The sequence below is a fragment of the Schistocerca gregaria genome, unplaced genomic scaffold (assembly GCF_023897955.1).
Source record: "Schistocerca gregaria isolate iqSchGreg1 unplaced genomic scaffold, iqSchGreg1.2 ptg000077l, whole genome shotgun sequence".
NCBI classification, from domain to species: Eukaryota; Metazoa; Arthropoda; class Insecta; order Orthoptera; family Acrididae; genus Schistocerca; species Schistocerca gregaria.
Window position 1 is genome coordinate 3,557,574 of NW_026061710.1, and position 22,059 is coordinate 3,579,632.

Below are 22,059 nucleotides of genomic sequence, written 5' to 3' on the forward strand. Positions count from 1 at the left end.
AGGTCCACAGATTACAGAATCCCTCCAGATGTGCAACGGAAACTACTACTGGTCTTGCAGGGAACGATCAAAGCCTAAACTGTTTGAGACATTACTCCGATGGAGGAAAATTTCGCATGGTGACTGTTGTATACAATCCCGATGCAATTTCTGTGTTTCAACAACACTCTGATAGTCCACACATTACAGAATTCCCCAGATGTTCATCGGAAACTACTACTGGTCTTCCAGGGAACGATCAAAGGGTGAACTGTTTGCGACATTACTGCCATGGAGGAGATGGCGCACGGTGACTGTTGTATTCAATCACGATGCAATTTCTGTGTCTCATCAACAATCTGATTGTCCACACATTACAGTATGAGCCCAGATGTTCATCGGAAACTTCTACTGGTCTTCCAGGGAACGATCAAAGCGTAAACTGTTTGAGACATTACTCGCATGGAGGAAAGTGCGCATGGTGACTGCTGTATTCAATCCCGATGCAATTTCTGTGTTTCATCAACACTCTGATAGTCCACACATTACAGAAAGACACCAGATGTGCATCGGAAACTGCTACTGGTCTTCCAGGGAACGATCAAAGCGTAGACTGTTTGAGACATTACTCCCATGGAGGGAAGTGCGCATGGTGACTGTTGTATTCAATGACGATGCAATTTCTGTGTTTCATCAACACTCTGATAGTCCACACATTACAGAAGGCCCCCAGAGGTGCATCGGGAACTACTACTGGCCTTCCAGGGAACGATCAAAGCGTAAACTGTTTGAGACATTACTCCCATGAAGGAAAGTGCGCATGGTGACTGTTGCATTCAATGCCGATGCAATTTCTGTGTTTCATCAACACTCTGATAGTCCACACATAACAGAAGGCCCCCAGATGTGCATCGGAAACTACTACTGGTCTTCCTGGGACCGATCAAACCGTAAATTGTTTGAGACATTACTCCCATGGAGGAAAGTGCGCATGGTGACTGTTGTATTTAATCCCGATGCAAATTCTGTCTTTGAACAACACTCTGATAGTTTACAGATTACAAAATGCCTAGAGATGTGCATCGGAAACTAATACTGGTCTGCCAGGGAACGATCAAAACGTAGACTGTTTGAGACATTACTCCCATGGAGGGAAGTGCGCATGGTGACTGTTTTATTCAATGCCCATGCAATTTCTGTGTTTCATCAACACTCTGATAGTATACACATAACAGAAGGCCCCGAAATGTGCATCGGAAACTACTACTGGTCTTGCAGGGAACGATCAAAGGGTAGACTGTTTGAGACATTACTGCCATGGAGGAAAGTGCGCATGGTGTCTGTTGTATTCAATCCCTCTGGAATTTCTGTGTTTCATCAACACTCTGATAATCCACACATTACAGAATGCCCCCAGATGTGCATCGGAAACTACTACTGGTCTTCCTGGGACCGATCAAAGCGTAAATTGTTTAAGACATTACTCCCATGGAGGAAAGTGCGCATGGTGACTGTTGTATTCAATCCCGATGCAATATCTTTGTTTCATTAACACTCTGATATTCCACAGATTAGAGAATGCCTCCAGATGTGCATCGGAAACTAATACTGGCCTTCCTGGGAACGATCAAAGCGTAGACTGTTAGAGACATTACTCCCATGGAGGTAAGTGCGCAAGGTGACTGTCGTATTCAATCCCGACGCAATTTCCGTGTTTCATCAACACTTTGATAGTCCACACATCACAGAATGGCCCCAGATGTGCATCGGAACATACTACTGGTCTTCCATTGAACGATCAAAGCGTAAACTGTTTGCGACATAACTCCCATGGAGGAAAGTGCGCATCGAGACTGTTGTACTCAATCCCGATGCAATTTCTGTGTTTGAACAACACTCTGATAGTTTACAGATTACAAAATGCCTCCAGATGTGCATCGGAAACTAATAATGGTCTTCCAGGGAACGATCAAAACGTAGACTGTTTGAGACATTACTCCCATTGAGGAAAGTGTGCATGGTGACTGTTTATTCAATGCCGATACAATTTCTGTGTTTCATCAACTCTCTGATAGTCCACACATAACAGAAGGCCACGAGATGTGCATCGGAAACTACTACTGGTCTTGCAGGGAACGATCAAAGCGTAGATTGTTTGAGACATTACTCCAATGGAGGAAAGTGCGCATGGCGACTGTTGTATTCAATCCCGCGTCAATTTCTGTGTTTCATCAACACTTTGAAGGTCCACAGATTACAGAATGCCTCCAGATGTGCATCGGAAACTACTACTGGTCTTGCAGGGAACTATCGAATCGTAGACTGTTTGAGACATTACTCCAATGGAAGAAAGTGCGCATGGTGACTGTTGTATTCAATCCCGATGCAATTTCTGTGTTTCATCAACACTCTGATAGTCCACACATTACAGAATGCCCCCAGCTGTGCATCGGAAACTACTACTGGTCTTCCAGGGAACGATCAAAGCCTAAACTGTTTGAGACATTACTGAGATGGAGGAAAATTGCACATGGTGACTGTTGTATACAATCCCGATGCAATTTCTGTGTTTCAACAACGCTCTGATAGTCCACACATTATAGAATACCCCAGATGTTCATCGGAAACTACTACTGGTCTTCCAGGGAACGATCAAAGCGTAGACAGTTTGAGACATTACTCCCATGGAGAGAAGTGCGCATGGTGACTGTTGTATTCAATCCCGATGCAATTTCTGTGTTTCATCAACACTCTGATAGTCCACACATTACAGAAGGCCCCTCAGATGTGCATCGGGAACTACTACTGGTCTTCCAGGGAACGATCAAAGCGTAGACTGTTTGAGACATTACTCCCATGGAGAGAAGTGCGCATGGTGACTGTTGTATTCAATCCCGATGCAATTTCTGTGTTTCATCAACACTCTGATAGTCCACACATTACAGAAGGCCCCCAGATGTGCATCGGGAACCACTACTGGTCTTCCAGGGAACGATCAAAGCGTAAACTGTTTGAGACATTACTCCCATGCAGGAAAGTGCGCATGGTGACTGTTGTATTCAATGCCGATGCAAATTCTGTGTTTCATCAACACTCTGATAGTCCACACATAACTGAAGGCCCCCAGATGTGCATCGGAAACTACTACTGGTTTTGCAGGGAACGCTCAAAATGTAGACTGTTTGAGATATTACTCCCATGGAGGAAAGTGCGCATGGTGTCTGTTGTATTCAATCCCTCTGCAATTTCTGTGTTTCATCAACACTCTGATATTCCACAGATTAGAGAATGCCACCAGATGTGCATCGGAAACTAATACTGGTCTTCCTGGGAACGATCAAAGCGTAGACTGTTAGAGACATTACTCCCATGGAGGAAAGTGCGCATCGAGACTGTTGTATTAAATCCCGATGCAATTTCTGTGTTTGAACAACACTCTGATAGTTTACAGATTACAAAATGCCTCCAGATGTGCATCGGAAACTAATAATGGTCTTCCAGCGAACGATCAAAACGTAGACTGTTTGAGACATTACTCCCATTGAGGAAAGTGTGCATGGTGACTGTTTATGCAATGCCGATGCAATTTCTGTGTTTCATCAATACTCTGATAGTCCACACATAACAGAAGGCCCCGAGATGTGCATCGGAAACTACTACTGGTCTTGCAGGGAACGATCAAAGCGTAGATTGTTTGAGACATTACTCCAATGGAGGAAAGTGCGCATGGCGACTGTTGTATTCAATCCCGCGTCAATTTCTGTGTTTCATCAACACTTTGAAGGTCCACAGATTACAGAATGCCTCCAGATGTGCATCGGAATCTACTACTGGTCTTCCTGGTACCGATCAAACCGTAAATTGTTTGCGACATTACTCCCATGGAGGAAAGTGCGCATGGTGACTGTTATATTCAATGCCCATGCAATTTCTGTGTTTCATCAACACTCTGATAGTATACACATAACAGAAGGCCCCGAGATGTGCATCGGAAACTACTACTGGTCTTCCAGGGAACGATCAAAGCGTAGAGTGTTTGAGACATTACTCCCATGGAGGGAAGTGCGCATGGTGAATGTTGTATTCAATCCCGATGCAATATCTGTGTTTCATCAACACTCTGATAGTCCACACATTACAGAAGGCCCCCAGATGTGCATCGGGAACTACTACTGGTCTTCCAGGGAACGATCAAAGCGTAAACTGTTTGAGACATTACTCCCATGCAGGAAAGTGCGCATGGTGACTGTTGTATTAAATGCCGATGCAAGTTCTGTGTTTCATCAACACTCTGATAGTCCACACATAACAGAAGGCCCCCAGATGTGCATCGGAAACTACTACTTGTTTTGCAGGGAACGCTCAAAATGTAGACTGTTTGAGATATTACTCCCATGGAGGAAAGTGCGCATGGTGTCTCTTGTATTCAATCCCTCTGCAATTTCTGTGTTTCATCAACACTCTGATAGTCCACGCATTACAGAATGGCCCCATATGTGCATCGGAAGCTACTACTGGTCTTGCAGGGAACTATCAAATCGTAGACTGTTTGAGACATTACTCCAATTGAAGAAAGTGCGCATGGTGACTGTTGTATTCAATCCCGATGCAATTTCTGTGTTTCATCAACAATCTGATAGTATACACATTACGGAATGACACCAGATGAGCATCGGAAACTACTACTGGTCTTCCAGGGAACGATCAAAGCGTAGCCTGTTTGAGACATTACTGCCATGGAGGAAAGTGCGCATGGTGACAGTTGTACTCAATTACGATTCAATTTCTGTGTTTCATCAACACTCTGATAGCCCAAACATTACAGAAAGACACCAGATGTGCATCGGAAACTACTACTGGTCTTCCAGGGAACGATCAAAGCGTAGACTGTTTGAGACATTACTCCCATGGAGAGAAGTGCGCATGGTGACTGTTGTATTCAATCCCGATGCAATTTCTGTGTTTCATCAACACTCTGATAGTCCACACATTACAGAAGGCCCCCAGATGTGCATCGGGAACTACTACTGGTCTTCCAGGGAACGATCAAAGCGTAAACTGTTTGAGACATTACTCCCATGCAGGAAAGTGCGCATGGTGACTGTTGTATTCAATGCCGATGCAAATTCTGTGTTTCATCAACACTCTGATAGTCCACACATAACAGAAAGCCCCAGATGTGCATCGGAAACTACTACTGGTTTTGCAGGGAACGCTCAAAATGTAGACTGTTTGAGATATTACTCCCATGGAGGAAAGTGCGCATGGTGTCTGTTGTATTCTATCCCTCTGCAATTTCTGTGTTTCATCAACACTCTGATAGTCCACGCATTACAGAATGCCCCCAGATGTGCATAGGAAACTACTACTGGTCTTCCTGGGACCGATCAAAGCGTAAATTGTTTGAGACATTACTGCCATGGAGGAAAGTGCGCATGGTGACTGTTGTATTCAATTCCTATGCAATTTCTGTGTTTCATCAACACTCTGATAGTCCACACATAACAGAAGTCCCCCGGATGTGCATCGGAAACTACTACCGGTCTTCCAGGGGACGATCAAAGCGTAAACTGTTTGAGACATTACTCCCATGGAGGAAAGTGTGCATGGTGACTGTTGTATTCAATACCGATGCAATATCTGTGTTTCATCAAGACACTGATAGTCCACACATTACAGAATGCCCCAGATGTGCATCGGAAACTACTACTGGTCTAGCAGGGAACGATCAAAGCGCAGACTGTTTGAGACATTACTTCTATTTAGGAAAGTGCGCATGGTGACTGTTGTATTCAATGCCGATGCAATATCTGTGTTTCATCAAGACACTGATAGTCCACACATTACAGAATGCCCCCAGATGTGCATCGGAAACTAATACTGGTCTGCCAGGGAACGATCAAAACGTAGACTGTTTGAGACATTACTCCCATGGAGGGAAGTGCGCATGGTGACTGTTTTATTCAATGCCCATGCAATTTCTGTGTTTCATCAACACTCTGATAGTATACACATAACAGAAGGCCCCGAAATGTGCATCGGAAACTACTACTGGTCTTGCAGGGAACGATCAAAGGGTAGACTGTTTGAGACATTACTGCCATGGAGGAAAGTGCGCATGGTGTCTGTTGTATTCAATCCCTCTGGAATTTCTGTGTTTCATCAACACTCTGATAATCCACACATTACAGAATGCCCCCAGATGTGCATCGGAAACTACTACTGGTCTTCCTGGGACCGATCAAAGCGTAAATTGTTTAAGACATTACTCCCATGGAGGAAAGTGCGCATGGTGACTGTTGTATTCAATCCCGATGCAATATCTTTGTTTCATTAACACTCTGATATTCCACAGATTAGAGAATGCCTCCAGATGTGCATCGGAAACTAATACTGGCCTTCCTGGGAACGATCAAAGCGTAGACTGTTAGAGACATTACTCCCATGGAGGTAAGTGCGCAAGGTGACTGTCGTATTCAATCCCGACGCAATTTCCGTGTTTCATCAACACTTTGATAGTCCACACATCACAGAATGGCCCCAGATGTGCATCGGAACATACTACTGGTCTTCCATTGAACGATCAAAGCGTAAACTGTTTGCGACATAACTCCCATGGAGGAAAGTGCGCATCGAGACTGTTGTACTCAATCCCGATGCAATTTCTGTGTTTGAACAACACTCTGATAGTTTACAGATTACAAAATGCCTCCAGATGTGCATCGGAAACTAATAATGGTCTTCCAGGGAACGATCAAAACGTAGACTGTTTGAGACATTACTCCCATTGAGGAAAGTGTGCATGGTGACTGTTTATTCAATGCCGATACAATTTCTGTGTTTCATCAACTCTCTGATAGTCCACACATAACAGAAGGCCACGAGATGTGCATCGGAAACTACTACTGGTCTTGCAGGGAACGATCAAAGCGTAGATTGTTTGAGACATTACTCCAATGGAGGAAAGTGCGCATGGCGACTGTTGTATTCAATCCCGCGTCAATTTCTGTGTTTCATCAACACTTTGAAGGTCCACAGATTACAGAATGCCTCCAGATGTGCATCGGAAACTACTACTGGTCTTGCAGGGAACTATCGAATCGTAGACTGTTTGAGACATTACTCCAATGGAAGAAAGTGCGCATGGCGACTGTTGTATTCATTCCCGATGCAATTTCTGTGTTTCATCAACACTCTGATAGTCCACACATTACAGAATGCCCCCAGCTGTGCATCGGAAACTACTACTGGTCTTCCAGGGAACGATCAAAGCCTAAACTGTTTGAGACATTACTGAGATGGAGGAAAATTGCACATGGTGACTGTTGTATACAATCCCGATGCAATTTCTGTGTTTCAACAACGCTCTGATAGTCCACACATTATAGAATACCCCAGATGTTCATCGGAAACTACTACTGGTCTTCCAGGGAACGATCAAAGCGTAGACAGTTTGAGACATTACTCCCATGGAGAGAAGTGCGCATGGTGACTGTTGTATTCAATCCCGATGCAATTTCTGTGTTTCATCAACACTCTGATAGTCCACACATTACAGAAGGCCCCTCAGATGTGCATCGGGAACTACTACTGGTCTTCCAGGGAACGATCAAAGCGTAGACTGTTTGAGACATTACTCCCATGGAGAGAAGTGCGCATGGTGACTGTTGTATTCAATCCCGATGCAATTTCTGTGTTTCATCAACACTCTGATAGTCCACACATTACAGAAGGCCCCCAGATGTGCATCGGGAACTACTACTGGTCTTCCAGGGAACGATCAAAGCGTAAACTGTTTGAGACATTACTCCCATGCAGGAAAGTGCGCATGGTGACTGTTGTATTCAATGCCGATGCAAATTCTGTGTTTCATCAACACTCTGATAGTCCACACATAACTGAAGGCCCCCAGATGTGCATCGGAAACTACTACTGGTTTTGCAGGGAACGCTCAAAATGTAGACTGTTTGAGATATTACTCCCATGGAGGAAAGTGCGCATGGTGTCTGTTGTATTCAATCCCTCTGCAATTTCTGTGTTTCATCAACACTCTGATATTCCACAGATTAGAGAATGCCACCAGATGTGCATCGGAAACTAATACTGGTCTTCCTGGGAACGATCAAAGCGTAGACTGTTAGAGACATTACTCCCATGGAGGAAAGTGCGCATCGAGACTGTTGTATTAAATCCCGATGCAATTTCTGTGTTTGAACAACACTCTGATAGTTTACAGATTACAAAATGCCTCCAGATGTGCATCGGAAACTAATAATGGTCTTCCAGCGAACGATCAAAACGTAGACTGTTTGAGACATTACTCCCATTGAGGAAAGTGTGCATGGTGACTGTTTATGCAATGCCGATGCAATTTCTGTGTTTCATCAATACTCTGATAGTCCACACATAACAGAAGGCCCCGAGATGTGCATCGGAAACTACTACTGGTCTTGCAGGGAACGATCAAAGCGTAGATTGTTTGAGACATTACTCCAATGGAGGAAAGTGCGCATGGCGACTGTTGTATTCAATCCCGCGTCAATTTCTGTGTTTCATCAACACTTTGAAGGTCCACAGATTACAGAATGCCTCCAGATGTGCATCGGAATCTACTACTGGTCTTCCTGGTACCGATCAAACCGTAAATTGTTTGCGACATTACTCCCATGGAGGAAAGTGCGCATGGTGACTGTTATATTCAATGCCCATGCAATTTCTGTGTTTCATCAACACTCTGATAGTATACACATAACAGAAGGCCCCGAGATGTGCATCGGAAACTACTACTGGTCTTCCAGGGTACGATCAAAGCGTAGAGTGTTTGAGACATTACTCCCATGGAGGGAAGTGCGCATGGTGACTGTTGTATTCAATCCCGATGCAATATCTGTGTTTCATCAACACTCTGATAGTCCACACATTACAGAAGGCCCCCAGATGTGCATCGGGAACTACTACTGGTCTTCCAGGGAACGATCAAAGCGTAAACTGTTTGAGACATTACTCCCATGCAGGAAAGTGCGCATGGTGACTGTTGTATTCAATGCCGATGCAAGTTCTGTGTTTCATCAACACTCTGATAGTCCACACATAACAGAAGGCCCCCAGATGTGCATCGGAAACTACTACTTGTTTTGCAGGGAACGCTCAAAATGTAGACTGTTTGAGATATTACTCCCATGGAGGAAAGTGCGCATGGTGTCTCTTGTATTCAATCCCTCTGCAATTTCTGTGTTTCATCAACACTCTGATAGTCCACGCATTACAGAATGGCCCCAGATGTGCATCGGAAGCTACTACTGGTCTTGCAGGGAACTATCAAATCGTAGACTGTTTGAGACATTACTCCAATTGAAGAAAGTGCGCATGGTGACTGTTGTATTCAATCCCGATGCAATTTCTGTGTTTCATCAACAATCTGATAGTATACACATTACGGAATGACACCAGATGAGCATCGGAAACTACTACTGGTCTTCCAGGGAACGATCAAAGCGTAGCCTGTTTGAGACATTACTGCCATGGAGGAAAGTGCGCATGGTGACAGTTGTACTCAATTACGATTCAATTTCTGTGTTTCATCAACACTCTGATAGCCCAAACATTACAGAAAGACACCAGATGTGCATCGGAAACTACTACTGGTCTTCCAGGGAACGATCAAAGCGTAGACTGTTTGAGACATTACTCCCATGGAGAGAAGTGCGCATGGTGACTGTTGTATTCAATCCCGATGCAATTTCTGTGTTTCATCAACACTCTGATAGTCCACACATTACAGAAGGCCCCCAGATGTGCATCGGGAACTACTACTGGTCTTCCAGGGAACGATCAAAGCGTAAACTGTTTGAGACATTACTCCCATGCAGGAAAGTGCGCATGGTGACTGTTGTATTCAATGCCGATGCAAATTCTGTGTTTCATCAACACTCTGATAGTCCACACATAACAGAAAGCCCCAGATGTGCATCGGAAACTACTACTGGTTTTGCAGGGAACGCTCAAAATGTAGACTGTTTGAGATGTTACTCCCATGGAGGAAAGTGCGCATGGTGTCTGTTGTATTCTATCCCTCTGCAATTTCTGTGTTTCATCAACACTCTGATAGTCCACGCATTACAGAATGCCCCCAGATGTGCATAGGAAACTACTACTGGTCTTCCTGGGACCGATCAAAGCGTAAATTGTTTGAGACATTACTCCCATGGAGGAAAGTGCGCATGGTGACTGTTGTATTCAATCCCGATGCAATTTCTGTGTTTCATCAACACTCTGATATTCCACAGATAGAGAATGCCTCCAGATGTGCATCGGAAACTAATACTGGTCTTCCTGGGAACGATCAAAGCGTAGACTGTTAGAGACATTACTCCCATGGAGGTAAGTGCGCATGGTGACTGTCGTATTCAATCCCGACGCAATTTCCGTGTTTCATCAACACTTTGATAGTCCACACATCACAGAATGGCCCCAGATGTGCATCGGAACGCACTACTGGTCTTCCAGGGAACGATCAAAGCGTAAACTGTTTGAGACATAACTCCCATGGAGGAAAGTGCGCATCGAGACTGTTGTATTCAATCCCGATGCAATTTCTGTGTTTGAACAACACTCTGATAGTTTACAGATTACAAAATGCCTCCAGATGTGCATCGGAAGCTAATAATGGTCTTCCAGGGAACGATCAAAACGTAGACTGTTTGAGACATTACTCCCATTGAGGAAAGTGTGCATGGTGACTGTTTATTCAATGCCGATGCAATTTCTGTGTTTCATCAATACTCTGATAGTCCACACATAACAGAAGGCCCCGAGATATGCATCGGAAACTACTACTGGTCTTGCAGGGAACGATCAAAGCGTAGATTGCTTGAGACATTACTCCAATGGAGGAAAGTGCGCATGGCGACTGTTTTATTCAATCCCGCGTCAATTTCTGGGTTTCATCAACACTTTGAAGGTCCACAGATTACTGAATGCCTCCAGATGTGCATCGGAAACTACTACTGGTCTTCCTGGGACCGATCAAACCGTAAATTGTTTGAGACATTACTCCCATGGAGGAAAGTGCGCATGGTGACTGTTGTATTCAATACCGATGCAATTTCTGTCTTTGAACAACACTCTGATAGTTTACAGATTACAAAATGCCTCCAGATGTGCATCGGAAACTAATACTGGTCTTCCAGGGAACGATCAAAACGTAGACTGTTTGAGACATTACTCCCATGGAGGAAAGTGCGCATGGTGACTGTTTTATTCAATGCCCATGCAATTTCTGTGTTTCATCAACACTCTGATAGTATACACATAACAGAAGGCCCCGAGATGTGCATCTGAAACTACTACTGGTCTTGCAGGGAACGATCAAATAGTAGACTGTTTGAGACATTACTGCCATGGAAGAAAGTGCGCATGGTGACTGTTGTATTCAATCCCGCAGCAATTTCTGTGTTTCATCAACACTTTGAAGGTCCACAGATTACAGAATGCCTCCAGATGTGCATCGGAAACTACTACTGGTCTTGCAGGGAACGATCAAATCGTAGACTGTTTGAGACATTACTCCAATGGAAGAAAGTGCGCATGGTGACTGTTGTATTCAATCCCGATGCAATTTCTGTGTTTCATCAACACTCTGATAGTCCACACATTACAGAATGCCCCCAGCTGTGCATCGGAAACTACTACTGGTCTTCCAGGGAACGATCAAAGCCTAAACTGTTTGAGACATTACTCCGATGGAGGAAAATAGCGCATGGTGACTGTTGTATACAATCCCGATGCAATTTATGTGTTTCATCAACACTCTGATAGTCTACACATTACAGAATTCCCCAGATGTTCATCGGAAACTACTACTGGTCTTCCAGGGAACGATCAAAGCGTAAACTGTTTGCGGCATTACTGCCATGGAGGAGATGGCGCATGGTGACTGTTGTATTCAATCCCGATGCAATTTCTGTGTTTCATCAACAATCTGATATTCCACACATTACGGAATGACACCCGATGAGCATCGGAAACTACTACTGGTCTTCCAGGGAACGATAAACGCGTAGACTGTTTGAGACATTACTGCCATGGAGGAAAGTGCGCATGGTGACAGTTGTACTCAATTACGATTCAATTTCTGTGTTTCATCAACACTCTGATAGTCCACACATTACAGAAAGACACCAGATGTGCATCGCAAACTACTACTGGTCTTCCAGGGAACGATCAAATCGTAGACTGTTTGAGACATTACTCCCATGGAGGTAAGTGCGCATGGTGACTGTTGTATTCAATCCCGATGCAATTTCTGTGTTTCATCAACACTCTGATATTCCACAGATTAGAGAATGCCTCCGGATGTGCATCGGAAACTAATACTGGTCTTCCTGGGAACGATCAAAGCGTAGACTGTTAGAGACATTACTCCCATGGAGGTAAGTGTGCATGGTGACTGTCGTATTCAATCCCGACGCAATTTCCGTGTTTCATCAACACTTTGATAGTCCACACATCACAGAATGGCCCCAGATGTGCATCGGAACGTACTACTGGTCTTCCAGGGAACGATCAAAGCGTAAACTGTTTGAGACATAACTCCCATGGAGGAAAGTGCGCATCGAGACTGTTGTATTCAATCCCGATGCAATTTCTGTGTTTGAACAACACTCTGATAGTTTACAGATTACAAAATGCCTCCAGATGTGCATCGGAAACTAATAATGGTCTTCCAGGGAACAATCAAAACGTAGACTGTTTGAGACATTACTCCCATTGAGGAAAGTGTGCATGGGGACTGTTTATTCAATGCCGATGCAATTTCTGTGTTTCATCAATACTCTGATAGTCCACACATAACAGAAGGCCCCGAGATGTGCATCGGAAACTACTACTGGTCTTGCAGGGAACGATCAAAGCGTAGATTGTTTGAGACATTACTCCAATGGAGGAAAGTGCGCATGGCGACTGATGTATTCAATCCCGCGTCAATTTCTGTGTTTCATCAACACTTTGAAGGTCCACAGATTACAGAATGCCTCCAGATGTACATCGGAATCTACTACTGGTCTTGCAGGGAACTATCAAATCGTAGACTGTTTGAGACATTACTCTAATGGAAGAAAGTGCGCATGGTGACTGTTGTATTCAATCCCGATGCAATTTCTGTGTTTCATCAACACTCTGAGAGTCCACACATTACAGAATGCCCCCAGCTGTGCATCGGAAACTACTACTGGTCTTCCAGGGAACGATCAAAGCCTAAACTGTTTGAGACATTACTCCGATGGAGGAAAATTGCGCATGGTGACTGTTGTATACAATCCTGATGCAATTTCTGTGTTTCAACAACACTCTGATAGTCCACACATTACAGAATTCCCCAGATGTTCATCGGAAACTACTACTGGTCTTCCAGGGAACGATCAAAGCGTAAACTGTTTGCGACATTACTGCCATGGAGGAGATGGCGCATGGTGACTGTTGTATTCAATCCCGATGCAATTTCTGTGTTTCATCAACAATCTGATAGTCCACACATTACGGAATGACACCAGATGTCCATCGGAAACTACTACTGGTCTTCCAGGGAACGATCAAAGCGTAGACTGTTTGAGACATTACTGCGATGTAGGAAAGTGTGCATGGTGACTGTTGAATTCAATCCCGATGCAATTTCTGTGTTTCATGAACACTCTGATAGTCCACAGATTACAGAATGCCTCCAGATGTGCACCTGAAACTACTACTGGTCTTCCAGGGAACGATCAAAGCGTAGATTGTTTGAGACATTGCTCCCATGGAGAAAAGTGCGCATGGTGACTGTTGTATACAATCCTAATGCAATTTCTGTGTTTCACCAACACTCCGATAGACCACACATTACAGAATGAGCCCAGATGTTCATCGGAAACTACTACTGGTCTACCATTGAACGATCAAAGCGTAAACCGTTTGAGACACTACTCCCATGGAAAAAAGTGCGCATGATGACAGCTGTATACTATCCCGATGCAAATTCTGTGTTTCATCAACACTCTGATATTCCACACATTACAGAAAGTCACCACATGTGCATCGTAAACTACTACTGGTCTTCCAGGGAACGATCAAAGCGTAGACTGTTTGAGACATTACTACGATGTAGGAAAGTGCGCATGGTGACTGTTGTATTCAATTCCGATGCAATTTCTGTGTTTCATCAACACTCTGATAGTCCACACATAACAGAAGGCCCACAGATGTGCATCGGAAACTACTACTTGTCTTGCAGGGAACGATCAAAGCGTAGACTCTGTGAGACATTACTCCCATGGAGGAAAGTGCGCATGGTGACTGTTGTATTAAATACCGATGCAATTTCTGTGTTTCATCAACACTCTGATAGTCCACAGATTACAGAATGACACCATATGAGCATCGGAAACTACTACTTGTCTTCGAGAGAACGATCAAAGCGTAGACTAATTGAGACATTAATCATATGGAGGAAAGTGCGAATGGTGACTGTGGTATTCAATGCTAATGCAATTTCTGTGTTTCATCAACACTCTGATGGTCCACAGATTACAGAATGCTTCCAGATGTGCATCGGTAACTACTACTGGTCTTAAAGGGAACGATCAAAGCGTAAACTGTTTGAGACATAACTCCCATGGAGGAAAGTGCGCATGGTGACTGTTGGATTCAATTCCGCGTCAATTTCTGTGTTTCATCAACACTTTGAAGGTCCACAGATTACAGAATGCCTCCAGATGTGCATCGGAAACAAACACTGGTCTTGCAGGGAACGATCAAAGCGTAGACTGTTTGAGACATTACTCCCATGCAGGTAAGTGCGCATGGTGACTGTTCTATTCAATGCCGATGCAATTTCTGTGTTTCATCAACACTCTGATAGTCCACACATAACAGAAGGCCCCCAGATGTGCATCGGAAACTACTACTTGTCTTGCAGGGAACGATCAAAGCGTAAACTGTTTCAGACCTTACTCCCATGCAGTAAAGTGCGCAAGGTGACTGTTGTATTCAATCGCGATGCAATTTCTGTGTTTCATCAACACTCTGATAGTCCACACATTACAGAATGCCCCCAGATGTGCATCGGAAACTACTACTGGTCTTCCAGGGAACGATCAAGGCGTAAACTGTTTGAGACATTACTGCCATGGAGGGAAGTGCGCATGGTGACTGTTGTATTCAATCCCGATGCAATTTCTGTGTTTCATCAAGACACTGATAGCACACACATTACAGAATGCCCCAGATGTGCATCGGAAACTACTACTGGTCTTCCAGGGAACGATCAAAGCGTAAACTGTTTGAGACATTACTCCCATGGAGGAAAGTGCGCATGGTGACTGTTATATTTAATCCCGATTCAATATCTGTGTTTCATCAACACTCTGATATTCCAAACATTACAGAATGCCCCCAGATGTTCATCGGAAACTACTACTGGTCTTCCAGGGAACGTCAAAGCCTAGACTGTCTGAGACATTACTGCCATGGAGGAAAGTGCGCATGGTGACTGTTGTATTCAATCCCGATGCAATTTCTGTGTTTCAACAACACTCTGATAGTCCACAGATTACAGAAAGCCTCCAGATGTGCATCGGAAGCTACTACTGGTCTTCTAGGGAACGATCAAAGCATAGATTGTTTGAGACTTTACTCCCATGGAGGAAAGTGCGCAAGGTTACTGTTGTATACAATCCCGATGCAATTTCTGTGTTTCAACAACACTCCAATAGTCCACACATTACAGAATGAGCCCAGATGTTCATCGGAAACTACTACTGGTCTTCCAGGGAACGATCAAAAGCGTAAACTGTTTGAGACATTACTACCATTGAGGAAAGTGCGCATGGTGACTGCTGTATTTAATCCCGATGCTATTTCTGTGTTTCATCAACACCCTGATAGTCCACACATTACAGAAAGACACCAGATGTGCAACGGAAACTACTACTGGTCTTGCAGGGAACGCTCAAATCGTAGACTGTTTCAGACATTACTTCGATGTATGAAACTACGCATGGTGACTGTTGTATTCAATCCCGATGCAATTTCTGTGTTTCATCAACACTCTGATAGTCCAAACATTACAGTAGACCCCCAGATGTGCATCGGGAACTACTACTGGTCTTCCAGGGAACGATCAAAGCGTAAACTGTTTGAGACATTACTCCCATGCTGGAAAGTGCGCATGGTGACTCTTGTATTCAACGCCGATGCAATTTCTGTGTTTCATCAACACTCTGATAGTCCACACATTACAGAAAGACACCAGATGTGCATCGGAAAGTACTACTGGACTTGCAGGGAACGATCAAAGCGTAGACTGTTTGAGACATTACTGCGATGTAGGAAAGTGCGCATGGTGACAGTTGTATTCAATTACGATGCAATTTCTGTGTTTCATCAACACTCTGATGGTCCACACATTACAGAAGGCCCCCAGATGTGCATCGGAAACTACTACTGGTCTTCCAGGGAACGATCAAAGCGTAAACTGTTTGAGACCTTACTCCCATTCAGGAAAGTGCGCATTGCGACTGTTGTATTCAATGCCGATGCAATTTCTGTGATTCATCAACACTCTGATGGTCCACAGATTACAGAATGCTCCCAGATGTGCATGGGAAACTAATACTGGTCTTCCAGGGAACGATCAAAGCGTAAACTGTTTGAGACATTACTCCCGTGGAGGAAAGTGCGCATGGTGACTGTTGTATTCAATCCCGATTCAATTTCTGTGTTTCATCAACACTCTGATAGTCCACAGATTACAGAATGACACCATATGTGCATCGGAAACTACTACTTGCCTTCCAGGGAACGATCAAAGCGTAGACTAATTGAGACATTACTCCCATGGACGAAAGGGCGCATGGTGACTGTTGTATTCAATCCCGATACACTTTATGTGTTTCAACAACACTCTGATAGTCCACAGATTACAGAATGCCTCCAGATAGGCATCGGAAACTACTACTGGTTTTACAGGGAACGATCAAAGCGTAAACTGTTTGAGACATTACTCCCATGAAGGAAAGTGCGCATGGTGAATGTGGTATGCAATCCCGCGGCAATTTCTGTGTTTCATCAACACTTTGAAGGTCCACAGATTACAGAATGCCTCCAGATGTGCATCGGAAACTACTACGGGTCTTGCTGGGAACGATCAGAGCGTAGACTGTTTGAGACATTACTCCCATGGAGGAAAGAGCGCATGGTGACTGTTGTATTCAATCCCGATGCAATTTCTGTGTTTCATCAAGACACTGTTGGGTCCACACATTACAGAATGCCCCAGATGTGCATCGGAAACTACTACTGGTCTTGCAGGGAACGATCAAAGCGAAGATTGTTTGAGACATTACTCCCATGGAGGAAAGAGCGCATGGTGAATGTTGTATTCAATCCCGATGCATATTTCTGTGTTTCATCAAGACGCTGATAGTCCACACATTACAGAATGCCCCCAGATGTGCATCAGAAACTACTACTGGTTTTCCAGGGAACGATCACAGCGTATACTGTTTGAGACATTACTCATATGGAGGAAAGAGCGCATGGTGACTGTTTATTCAATCCCGATGCAATTTCTGTGTTTCATCAACACTCGAATTCTCCACACATTACAGATTGCCCCAGATGTTCATCTCAGACTACTATTGGTCTTCCAGGGAACGAACAAAGCGTAAACTGTTTGAGACATTTCTGCGATGTAGGAAAGTGCGCATGGTGACTGTTGCATTCAATCCCGATGCAATTTCTGTGTTTCATGAACACTCTGATAGTCCACAGATTACAGAATGCCTCCAGATGTGCACCTGAAACTACTACTGGTCTTCCAGGGAACGATCAAAGCGTAGATTGTTTGAGACATTGCTCCCATGGAGAAAAGTGCGTATGGTGACTGTTGTATACAATCCTAATGCAATTTCTGTGTTTCACAAACACTCCGATAGTCCACACATTACAGAATGAGCACAGATGTTCATCGGAAACTACTACTGGTCTTCCAGTGAACGATCAAAGCGTAAACCGTTTGAGACACTACTCCCATGGAAAAAAGTGCGCATGATGACTGCTGTATACTATCCCGATGCAAATTCTGTGTTTCATCAACACTCTGATATTCCACACATTACAGAAAGTCACCACATGTGCATCGTAAACTACTACTGGTCTTCCAGGGAACGATCAAAGCGTAGACTGTTTGAGACATTACTCCCATGCAGGTAAGTGCGCATGGTGACTGTTGTATTCAATGCCGATGCAATTTCTGTGTTTCATCAACACTCTGATAGTCCACACATAACAGAAGGCCCCCAGATGTGCATCGGAAACTACTACTTGTCTTGCAGGGAACGATCAAAGCGTAGACTATGTGAGACATTACTCCCATGGAGGAAAGTGCGCATGGTGACTGTTGTATTAAATACCGATGGAATTTCTGTGTTTCATCAACACTCTGATAGTCCACAGATTACAGAATGACACCATATGAGCATCGGAAACTACTACTTGTCTTCGAGAGAACGATCAAAGCGTAGACTAATTGAGACATTACACATATGGAGGAAAGTGCGAATGGTGACTGTGGTATTCAATGCTAATGCAATTTCTGTGTTTCATCAACACTCTGATGGTCCACAGATTACAGAATGCTTCCAGATGTGCATCGGTAACTACTACTGGTCTTAAAGGGAACGATCAAAGCGTAAACTGTTTGAGACATTACTCCCATGGAGGAAAGTGCGCATGGTGACTGTTGGATTCAATCCCGCGTCAATTTCTGTGTTTCATCAACACTTTGAAGGTCCACAGATTACAGAATGCCTCCTGATGTGCATCGGAAACAAACACTGGTCTTGCAGGGAACGATCAAAGCGTAGACTGTTTGAGACATTACTCCCATGCAGGTAAGTGCGCATGGTGACTGTTGTATTCAATACCGATGCAATTTCTGTGTTTCATCAACACTCTGATAGTCCACACATAACAGAAGGCCCCCAGATGTGCATCGGAAACTACTACTTGTCTTGCAGGGAACGATCAAAGCGTAAACTGTTTCAGACCTTACTCCCATGCAGTAAAGTGCGCAAGGTGACTGTTGTATTCAATCCCGATGCAATTTCTGTGTTTCATCAACACTCTGATAGTCCACACATTACAGAATGCCCCCAGATGAGCATCGGAAACTACTACTGGTCTTCCAGGGAACGATCAAAGCGTAAACTGTTTGAGACATTACTGTCATGGAGGAAAGTGCGCATGGTGACTGTTGTATTCAATCCCGATGCAATTTCTGTGTTTCATCAAGTCACTGATAGCACACACATTACAGAATGCCCCAGATGAGCATCGGAAACTACTACTGGTCTTCCAGGGAACGATCAAAGCGTAAACTGTTTGAGACATTACTCCCATGGAGGAAAGTGCGCATGGTGACTTTTATATTTAATCCCGATTCAATAACTGTGTTTCATCAACACTCTGATATTCCAAACATTACAGAATGCCCCCAGATGTTCATCGGAAAATACTACTGGTCTTCCAGGGAACGTCAAAGCCTAGACTGTTTGAGACATTACTGCCATGGAGGAAAGTGCGCATGGTGACTGTTGTATTCAATCCCGATGCAATTTCTGTGTTTCAACAACACTCTGATAGTCCACAGATTACAGAAAGCCTCCAGTTGTGCATCGGAAACTACTACTGGTCTTCTAGGGAACGATCAAAGCGTAGATTGTTTGAGACATTACTCCCATGGAGGAAAGTGCGCAAGGTGACTGTTGTATACAATCCCGATGCAATTTCTGTGTTTCAACAACACTCCGATAGTCCACACATTACAGAATGAGCCCAGATGTTCATCGGAAACTACTACTGGTCTTCCAGGGAACGATCAAAAGCGTAAACTGTTTGAGACATTACTTCCATTGAGGAAAGTGCGCATGGTGACTGCTGTATTTAATCCCGATGCTATTTCTGTGTTTCATCAACACCCTGATAGTCCACACATTACAGAAAGACACCAGATGTGCATCGGAAAGTACTACTGGACTTGCAGGGAACGATCAAAGCGTAGACTGTTTGAGACATTACTGCGATGTAGGAAAGTGCGCATGGTGACAGTTGTATTCAATTACGATGCAATTTCTGTGTTTCATCAACACTCTGATGGTCCACACATTACAGAAGGCCCCCAGATGTGCATCGGAAACTACTACTGGTCTTCCAGGTAACGATCAAAGCGTAAACTGTTTGAGACCTTACTCCCATTCAGGAAAGTGCGCATTGCGACTGTTGTATTCAATGCCGATGCAATTTCTGTGATTCATCAACACTCTGATAGTCCACACGTAACAGAAGGCCCCCAGATGTGCATCGGAAACTACTACTGGTCTTGCAGGGAACGATCAAAGCGTAGACGGTTTGAGACATTACTCCCATGGAGGAAAGTGCGCATGGTGACTGTTGTATTAAATACCGATGCAATCTCTGTGTTTCATCAACACTCTGATGGTCCACAGATTACAGAATGCTCCCAGATGTGCATGGGAAACTACTACTGGTCTTCCAGGGAACGATCAAAGCGTAAACTGTTTGAGACATTACTCCCGTGGAGGAAAGTGCGCATGGTGACTGTTGTATTCAATCCCGATTCAATTTCTGTGTTTCATCAACACTCTGATAGTCCACAGATTACAGAGTGACACCATATGTGCATCGGAAACTACTACTTGTCTTCCAGGGAACGATCAAAGCGTAGACTAATTGAGACATTACTCCCATGGACGAAAGTGCGCATGGTGACTGTTGTATTCAATCCCGATGCACTTTATGTGTTCCAACAACACTCTGATTGTCCACAGATTACAGAATGCCTCCAGATAGGCATCGGAAACTACTACTGGGCTTCCAGGGAACGATCAAAGCTTAGACTCTTTGAGACATTACTCCCATGGAGGAAATTTGCGCATGGTGACTGTTGTATACATTCCCGATGCAATTTCTGTGTTTCAACAACACTCTGATAATCCACACATTACAGAATGCCCGCAGATGTTCATCGGAAACTACTACTGGTCTTCCTGGGATCGATCAAAGCGTAGACTGTTTGAGATATTACTGCCATGGAGGGTAGTGCGCATGGTGACTGTTGTATTCAATCCCGATGCAATTCCTGTGTTTCATCAACACTCTGATAGTCCACAGATTACAGAAGGCCCCCAGACGTGCGTCGGAAACTACTACTGGTCTTCCAGGGAACGATCAAGCGTAAACTTTTGAGACATTACTCCCATGGTGGAAAGTGAGCATGGTGACTGTTGTATTCAATCCCGATGCAATTTCTGTGTTTCATCAACACTCTGATAGTCCACACATTACAGAAGTCCCCCAGATGTGTATCGGAAACTACTACTGGTCTTGCAGGGAACGGTTAAAGCGTAGAATGTTTGAGACATTACTCCCATGGAGTAAAGTGCGCATGGTGACTGTTGTATTCAATCCCGATGCAATTTCTGTGTTTCATCAACACACTGATTGTCCACACATTACAGAATGCCCCAAGATGTGCATCGGAATCTACTACTGGTCTTCCAGGGAACGATCGAAGCGTAAACTGTTTGAGACATTAATGCCATGGAGGAAAGTGCGCATGGTGACTGTTGTGTTTAATTCCGCGGCAATTTCTGTGTTTCATCAACACTTTGAAGGTCCACAGATTACAGAATGAATCCAGATGTGCATCGGAAACTACTACTGGTCTTGCAGGGAACGATCAAAGCGTAGACTGTTTGAGACATTACTCCCATGGAGGAAAGAGTGCATGATGACTGTTGTATTCAATCCCGATGCAATTTCTGTGTTTCATCAAGACACTGATAGTCCACACATTACAGAATGCCCCAGATGTGCATCTTAAACTACTACTAGTCTTCCAGGGAACGATCAAAGCGTAAACTGTTTGAGACATTACTCCCATGGAGGAAAGTGCGCATGGTGAGTGTTGTATTTAATCCCGATGCAGTATCTGTTTTTCATCAACACTCTGATATTCCACACATT